The following is a 9,025-nucleotide window of genomic DNA, read 5'->3' as shown; positions in this document are numbered from 1 at the left end:
CGGGCCGGGAGTGAGCAGCCGCCGCCCCCTTCTCGATCGGCATGTTCTGGTGTCGCCGTTCTTCGAAGCCACGGTCGAAACTGCCGTCGAAGCTCAGAGCTGTGGTGGTTCAAAGCTGCGGTGGTTCAAAGCTGTGGTGGTTCAAAGCTGTGGTGTTTCAAAGCTCATGGGACATCCCTCTCTCCTCTCCTGGGTCATGCAGCTCGTCTCAAGTGCGTCGCATGCTTCCCAAGGGCTTATCCTCTGGACTCATCTGCCGTCCCTGGCGCAACTCTCCGTGGGGATCCCTTCCTCTGCCTTTACCAAGCTCGTCTGGACTCTTTTTTGTGTAACTCTTAGAACTCGATGGTTCGCTCTCCGTGCTTTCTCAGGACTCCTCTTTCAAAGGCTTCCGCGTGTGCTTTTTATAACGCCGCGGGCGATCAAGCCGCCGGCCTCCAGAACACGCCCATCGGTGAGCTCGCCTCGGCCCTGATTGGTCGGCACGGGCTCTCTGGCTCCGCCCTTGATGACGATGGGCGGGCCATGCCCTGGATTCGGCGGCTCCTTCCCCTTCTTCTCCAAGCCCACCTCGTGGCTAATGGAGTCGTGGTGAAAACTGCCCAGCAGCTGCGGCGAATGCAGTTGGCAATCGAGGCTTTGTGATGAAAATGAAAGGGGATCTATCTATTTGAATTCGGTGCAATGGAGTGTCAATTAATGGAAGACACAGCTTTAACCTACATAGAATAAGGAAATAAACTACCAACAAGGAGGAAATCTATGATTGGCTAACGTGATTGTTTATGACCTAATTACGGGACGCACTTTGACCTTTATACACAACTGGAGGACGGAGGGTGATATTTTACAATGTACTACACAATAAAAAAACACAATCCTCATATCCACAACAATATATATATATATATATATATATATATATATATATATATATATATATTGTTGCGGATATGGGATTTGGCCTCCATCCATATCCGCTTGTAAATATTCCCCTATTTCCCCAATACTCCCCAACTATCCCCAATCCCCCATTCCCTAGTCCCATTGTCTGTAAACAACACTCTGTAGAACCGACCTTCCCCTATTTCCCCCATTAAATGTCGCACCCAGGTTCACCGCATCTCACGTAGACAACTATAGGACATCTTGCTAGTTATTCTTAGTCTATGTCAGTTAAGGACTCGTTTCCATTAATTCTGACTCTTCGTTGCACCAGAATGTGATTGTATGGCACCGTTAGAAAGTTTAGGACCTCCCAATACCTCCCTGCAGCTCTTCCTCATGGTACAACTACAACAACAACAACAACAACAGTGGCGGCGGTGCGGGGAGTGTGCGTCCTCACTCCGGCTTGGTTAGCCGCCATTGAACATGTGCTCCGACGGGGTTACCACGCAGGGGCTCGCTGTCAGCTCCTCGTCAAGGGCGGAGCCCGGTAACCCCCGCACCCAATGGAAGCGGCGGACCGATTCCATCTGGGGCGGAGCTAACGAGCCGAGGGCGTGTCACTCCCCGCTGGACATGCGCAGGAAGAGGGAGGTGACGTCAGATGCGCCTCAGCTTGGAGAGAGAAGGAACGCCACCTCCGAGCGCGACAATACCTCCCCGCATCTCTGGACCGGACCGTGTTGATTCTGCCCCTGAGCCAAGGTGCACCTTGTGCTATCGACTACCTGCCCTTCCCGCCATCAATCCCCGTGTAAGTCAGTCTTGTCCCGTTTGTCTGTGGTCTGTCGGGGATAGATAAGACTGTGTATAAGTGCCCATCTTTTCTGTGCTTTACCTCTTACCGTGTAATCTACCCGTTTCTGCATCACCAATATTATATCCTCCTCCGGAGGTCTTGAGAACTGTACCCCTTGTGTCGTAGCATTTAGCCCAGCCGTTGTGTCCTTTCCTTCATTGATTTAGCATAGCGCGATTTGGCCAACGTTCGAGTGGAATCGGGCGGGATAGGGTTCTAATCGGGGAGTAACTGTGCGGACGCGGTAATACCAAACCGCTCGGTAAACCAACATCTAAAACCGCGTCTGTAACAATTGGTTGTCAGGAGTTGGATTCGGACGTGGGACTAAATTTGTTAGGCCCAAATTTTGGAACACCAATTGTACTATTAGAGTAACAATTGGTGTCGAGGAGTGAGATCGGACCCGAAGCGCGTTTCACGCGCTCGAAATTGTTAACGGCGAAATTTGATTTTGTTTTACGAAAATAAAAACCCGAATTTTGAAAGTCGCGCTATGGCGGATCAAGACGGCTGGGTTCCGGTAGAGGAGAGTGAGGCAGGGTCGATCCAGGACCAAATTGAGGGACATGAGGAGAGCGAAGCAGTGAGGGTGGCAGGTTCGCAAAATAGCGTCGTCGCGCACGAGGTTACGGGCGCGCAAAATGGCGCCTCGCACATGGCCACGGCGACCGCGCCCGCGACCGTAGTAGCGCCGCTGGTAGATTTGGACCTTTTTTTCATACAAATGAAGGCCCTTATGGCCCAGAATAGCGAGAAAATGAGAGAGGACATGGGGGCTAATAGTGAGCAAATGAGGGCTGATAGTGAGCGATTGGGTGAGCGATTGGAGGGCCAAATGGGGGTAATGGGGAACCGGATGGATGCTCAGGGTGAGCGATTGGAGGGCCAAATGGGGGTAATGGGGAACCGGATGGATGCTCAGGGTGAGCGATTGGAGGGCCAAATGGGGTCCAATAGCGAGAAATTGAGGGAGGACATGGGGGCCCAGATCGGAGGGTTAGGGAGTAGAATAGAGGGATTAGACAATAGATTAGGGGAAATACAGGAGGGGTTAATGGGGGTAGAAAACAGAATGGCCGTTCAGGAGAATCAAATGGAAGGGATGAAAAAGGGGTTAGAGGGGTTAGAAAACAGTATGGAAGGCAAATTGAGGGACATGAGGGACCAAGCGGAAAGGGAAGTTAAACAAATGGGGCAGCAGATAGAGGGGGTCAGAATGGGGGTAGAAACCAAACTGGATGCTCACAGGGAGGAAATGGAGCAGATGAGGGTGGCATCTGGGCAGGAGATGCAAGTGATGGGAGAAGAGATCAGAAGAGGTGTGAGTGAGGAGGTCGGAGGAGTGCGCGAGGAGGTGAGGCACTGTAAGGAGCACATGGAGAAGGAGGTGAGAAAGGGGACTGTAAAGTTACAAGGGGGCATAGAGGACCTGACGCAGGAGGTGGAACAGCTGACGGTGGGACAGACTGAGTTAGTGGAGCAGGTACAAAGGAACACTGCGGTACTAGGAGGGTTAAAAGCGACACAGAAAGAACTAAAAGACGACTTGATAGCGACGAAGAGGGAATGTCAGATGGTACGTGAGGGACTGACAACGAGGTTGGATGAGGTGACAGAGGTAATGGAGACGAAGGACCGGCAGGTGAGGACGCACATGGAAACGGTCAAGGTAGCCTTAGAGGACGAGCTTGAGGAGACGTACCGGGACATAAAAGAGGTGAAGCAGAAATTAGAAGAAGTGGAAGAAGTGGTGAGCGAAATTAAGAAGCGACGGAGAGAGGATAAGAAAGAGATAAAGGAGGAAGTAAAAGAATTGGTCCAAAGTCTGTGTTCGGATCGTGATGATGTGCTCATTAACCGGATGAGGGATTCGCAGGTGATGGAGGAGAAGCGAAGAGGAAGAGGACCCGGTGTAAGTGGTGACCAATATGGTCGTGCGTATGATGCGCCAGGTGATTTAATGAGCTTGGGGGTCGAGATGGACCCGGGTGTTCGTGAGAGGCCGTTGGTGAAGTGTGCGACAGGTCTGGTGTGCGAAAAAGGAGGTGTGCGAGAAAGTCCGACTCTGGGGTGTGTGAGGAAAAAGTGCGTGCCAAGGAGTGAGGGTGCTGTCGAGAGTGAGTCGGTCGTAGCGCGTGTGCGAGGGAGCACATGGAAGCGCGTAGTGAGGAGTGTTACGGAGGGTGTAAAGGGAGAATGCACGCCTGTGGTGAGTGTTACAGAGGGTGTAACGGGAGAGTGTGCGCGAGAAAGGTGTGTAATGGACAGGTGCATGGGGAAAGAGTGCGCTGTCAAAAGTAAGGAAGAGTGTACACCTGTGGTGAGTGTTACAGAGGGTGTAACGGGAGAGTGTGCGCGAGAAAGGTGTGTAACGGACAGGTGCATGAGGAAAGAGTGCGCTGTCGAGAGTAAGGGTGAGTGCGCTGTCAAGAGTGGAGGTGAGAGTAGTAAGAGTGACACGGAGCGTGAGTTGGTTGTGACAGGTGAGAAAGGAAGCACACCTGGAATGGTAGAGCGTGTGTGGGAATGCACGCTGGAATTGGTAGTGAGGCACGTGGTTGGGTGTGTGAGTGAGGGCACACCTGTGATTGTCACAGAGGAGGTGACCGAGGAGGGGGCGCGAAGAGGTGTGTTGGTGAGGTGTGCGACCAACGAATGTGTGCCAAAGTGTTCGGTGGTCAGGTGTGTGACCAAGGCTGGGAGTGGAATGAGTGTACCTGGGTGTGTTAGAGAAGGTACGACGAGGAGCATGGAAACGGCTGGAGGTATGAGCAAGAAAGGGGTAGCGTATGCATGTAAGCATGCAGGTGAAGCATCGACGGTAACCGGGTTAGAGGTTAGGACGACTTATAGCCGGATCGGGCCCTCGGTGCGCGTCGGGCAGCTTCGCGTGCCGCGAGGACCAGCGGGGATCCGAACCACGGCGGTTTCGAAAGAACCGCCGTACGCGATCCACGCTGTGCCTCGCTTGGAACGGCCGCGTCCGGGCTCCACTAGGCGGAGCGGGCAGCCCGATAGGAAGGGTCGTCATGGCGACCACTTTTTGTTGAGACGTGCCGGCAGGTCGAGATCGGGACATTGGATGGCTCCGTGCCGAGATGGTGCGTGGGATCTCGGCACGGGTAAGCCCCCGTCCCTGCACCGAATGCCGGACGCATCCAGCCGCTGGCACGGAACAACCCGCATTCATTGCTCGGCTTTACGAAGCCGGGCTTTGGACAGGAATTGGCGCACCGAGAGGCATTAGTGAGTAGACTGTGTGATGAGGTTAGTGTTTTGGACCCAAAATTAGAGAAAAACAAAATTTGATGATTGGCAAAGGATTGGCAGTAATGATTGGCAGATGATGAGTAGTGATTGGCAAATTTTTGATTTGTTGAAATTTGATGTGCAAAATTGGTAGTGGGAGATGCCCGATGTGGTGGGATGGCAACTCTGTCATCCCTCACAAAAGTGGGGCAAATGCGCTATAGCTTATGGGGTGTATGGCAGTGAAAACTAGCCCGGGTGGGTTAGGATATTGATAGGGCCCTAGAAGATGACATTAGGTGACGTTAAGGTTAGTTAGTGACTGATACCTGTAGTGGGGACGCAGGTAGATTAGTGTGGATTATAATGACGAGGGAGCGCAATAGTTTAAAGGGACGACTGGGAAGCGCAAGTTTCAGAGGGGAGTAGTTAGATGAGATGATGCTGTGTGAGAACTGGACAGGTGTGTGGAGCAGTGTGGAGCAGTGTATGAGTAGTGAGTGTTGTGGATCAGCGCGAATGCGCTTGGGGGAGAGAAGGGTGCAGGTGGCACCAGGTGTGAGAGCACAGGTGTGCAAGTACAGGTGTGTGGAATACATGGAGCAGGGAACGAGTGGTGTGGAGAGAGTTGGAGTAAGTGGTACGGAGTGGTGTGCATGGTGCGAAGGTGTGGATGGGGGAAGAGTGGACCCTTTTCACGAGTACCCGGGGAGGGTAGTTTAAAGAATAGGTAGAGGGTATAGGTAAATTGTGGTTGGATATTGGCATTTGTGGTGCGGTTGCAGAATGGTATTGTGGATGGGTGCATTAGTGTTGTGGAAATGGCTGGGCGTGTAGCCTGTTAGTGTGTGTAGTTGGTTTGGGCACTCCACCACTATGAGGATGTCGGCCAGGTGAGGCCGCAGGTGGGCTCTGGGAGCCGTTAGTGTCAGTGGGTGCCTGAGGATCCCGGGTGTGGATCGGGCAGCCCGTGCCAGAGAGGGCACTGAGGGGGTGAGAGTGCGAGAGGGCCTTCCCCAGTTAGTTAGGTTAGGGTGAGGAGCAGGTAAGCTCGGGTGGCAACTACAGTGGTGGAGGTGTGCAGGTGGGTAGACCTGCTGGGAGAGCTACACGTCACGGCCCAGAAATTGTGCGAGGGCACCGGGAGATGAATCGGGGGAGTGAGACCCCAAATTGAGAAGCACCACAGTTGGGTCAATGGGAATTGGTTTTTAGAACCCATAGAGTAAGTTGGCCAATGGATTGGCAGGGAAAGACCCCGGGTAGTGTAAAGTGTGTTAATGTCATTTAGAGGATAGTTAGGATTGAAGTCTCCTCGCACCATCTACATGCACTCACCTGGGATGACGTACCTCCACGCCATGCCATGTTTTGTTATTTTATTGTGCAGATGTTTGGAATGTGAGACGCATCATGACGTGGGTGTGACATTGTGCTTTGTTATTCCATCTCTTCCTCCTTATGAGGATTGATGACGAATTGGGTGATGGCAAATTTTGGATAGAGGGATTGTGGTGACGAATTTGGTATAGAGGAAATATGGGGAGACGTGACAGTAGCGACGGATTGGTAATGTGTAGATTTTGTACATATGGGGTAAGGGCAAGGGTAGTGTAGGTGACAGGGGGGTGACGTACGGTAGGGACGAGCTTTCTCACTTCGCCCTCCGTACGCATTTCGCCTTGCATTGCCTTATTGATGTGTACCCTTGTGATGTGTACCCTTGTACCCCCTCGCTCATTGTCTTTCCCCTTTTGTCTCCCACATGACCTGTGCGCCATTGGGTGCCGAGGGGAGCGTGCGTGAGTCGGCCATTGTGCGCCCGGCACTCTCAGAACCAGCTGTCTGCATCGATGCACCACATTATGGACCACATGCCTGTGGCCGAGCACCACTGATGGACCCCATGGGTTGGGGCATGGCCCCTCTGCTGGAACCGGCCATGAGGGCCCGAAATCTTGCTGGCGGACCTTGGCCACAGGGCACCGATGCCACACAGGTGAAGCACACGTAGTCGGCCCTGTGGGCCATAAATAAAATAAAATAAAAAGGACACATTGGGCACACTTTATTGCAAATAGGCCGCCAGTAAGAAAATGAAAGAAAGACAACAACTGGAAGACAATAATAATAACCAGCAGAGGGAGCCGAAGAGCAAGAGACACCTGCAGGGTTTGGGTTTGTTGGTTTTATTTTATTGATGAACAATGGTGACTGCACCGATTGGTGCTTGGGTGTGTATTGGTGCGTTTTTGGGTGCTTTAATGGTGCATTGATGCAGAGCAGACTGTCTCCCCCCCCAGAAAGAACAATCACAGGTCCTGGGTTAGTCTTGTAAATAAAGTAGCGTCAATTGTAAATAATGCTCCCTACCGGCTGTATGTTTAGTTTGAGGATTCTTTCCGCGATTCGGTTATCCTGTGGGTGTGTTTCTGTGAGGAGAAGGGTGCAACGTCGCAGGGGGACATATTTACTCATTTGTGAACATCTGTAAAACTGTCGCACTCAGGGTTGAGTTAATAGTAGAGGGAACTACATCTGAGTGCCACACTAACGTAGGTAAAAATTTATCGGGTCGGGACGCCCCGAGGTAGAGAAGGGTGCAATGTTGCGGATATGGGATTTGGCCTCCATCCATATCCGCTTGTAAATATTCCCCTATTTCCCCAATACTCCCCAACTATCCCCAATCCCCCATTCCCTAGTCCCATTGTCTGTAAACAACACTCTGTAGAACCGACCTTCCCCTATTTCCCCCATTAAATGTCGCACCCAGGTTCACCGCATCTCACGTAGACAACTATAGGACATCTTGCTAGTTATTCTTAGTCTATGTCAGTTAAGGACTCGTTTCCATTAATTCTGACTCTTCGTTGCACCAGAATGTGATTGTATGGCACCGTTAGAAAGTTTAGGACCTCCCAATACCTCTCCGCAGCTCTTCCTCATGGTACAACTACAACAACAACAACAACAACAACAACAGCGGCGGCGGCGCGGGGAGTGTGCGTCCTCACTCCGGCTTGGTTAGCCGCCATTGAACATGTGCTCCGACGGGGTTACCACGCAGGGGCTCGCTGTCAGCTCCTCGTCAAGGGCGGAGCCCGGTAACCCCCGCACCCAATGGAAGCGGCGGACCGATTCCATCTGGGGCGGAGCTAACGAACCGAGGGCGTGTCACTCCCCACTGGACATGCACAGGAAGAGGGAGGTGACGTCAGATGCGCCTCAGCTTGGAGAGAGAAGGAACGCCACCTCCGAGCGCGACAATACCTCCCCGCATCTCTGGACCGGACGGACCGTGTTGATTCTGCCCCTGAGCCAAGGTGCACCTTGTGCTATCGACTACCTGCCCTTCCCGCCATCAATCCCCGTGTAAGTCAGTCTTGTCCCGTTTGTCTGTGGTCTGTCGGGGATAGATAAGACTGTGTATAAGTGCCCATCTTTTCTGTGCTTTACCTCTTACCGTGTAATCTACCCGTTTCTGCATCACCAATATTATATCCTCCTCCGGAGGTCTTGAGAACTGTACCCCTTGTGTCGTAGCATTTATCCCAGCCGTTGTGTCCTTTCCTTCATTGATTTAGCATAGCGCGATTTGGCCAACGTTCGAGTGGAATCGGGCGGGATAGGGTTCTAATCGGGGAGTAACTGTGCGGACGCGGTAATACCAAACCGCTCGGTAAACCAACATCTAAAACCGCGTCTGTAACAATATATATATATATATATATATATATATACATACATACATACATACATACATACATACATACATACATACATACATACATATATATATATATATATATATATATATATATATATATATATATATATATATATATATATATATATATATATATATATATAGTCGTGGCCAAAAATATTGGCACCCTTGCACTTTTTTCAAATAACTCCCAATTTTCTCGAACATAAGTTGAAAATGACAAAAGTATTTGGTCTCCACAATCCTTTATTTCACTGTTAATATTACAGAACCTTTGTATTTGATTCAGAACTTAA

The sequence above is a fragment of the Myxine glutinosa genome, chromosome 9, assembly GCF_964187855.1.
Source record: "Myxine glutinosa chromosome 9, kmMyxGlut1.1, whole genome shotgun sequence".
In the NCBI taxonomy this organism is placed as follows: Eukaryota; Metazoa; Chordata; class Myxini; order Myxiniformes; family Myxinidae; genus Myxine; species Myxine glutinosa.
The sequence above is the reverse complement of the archived record's forward strand: the minus strand, read 5'-3'. Positions refer to the sequence as shown.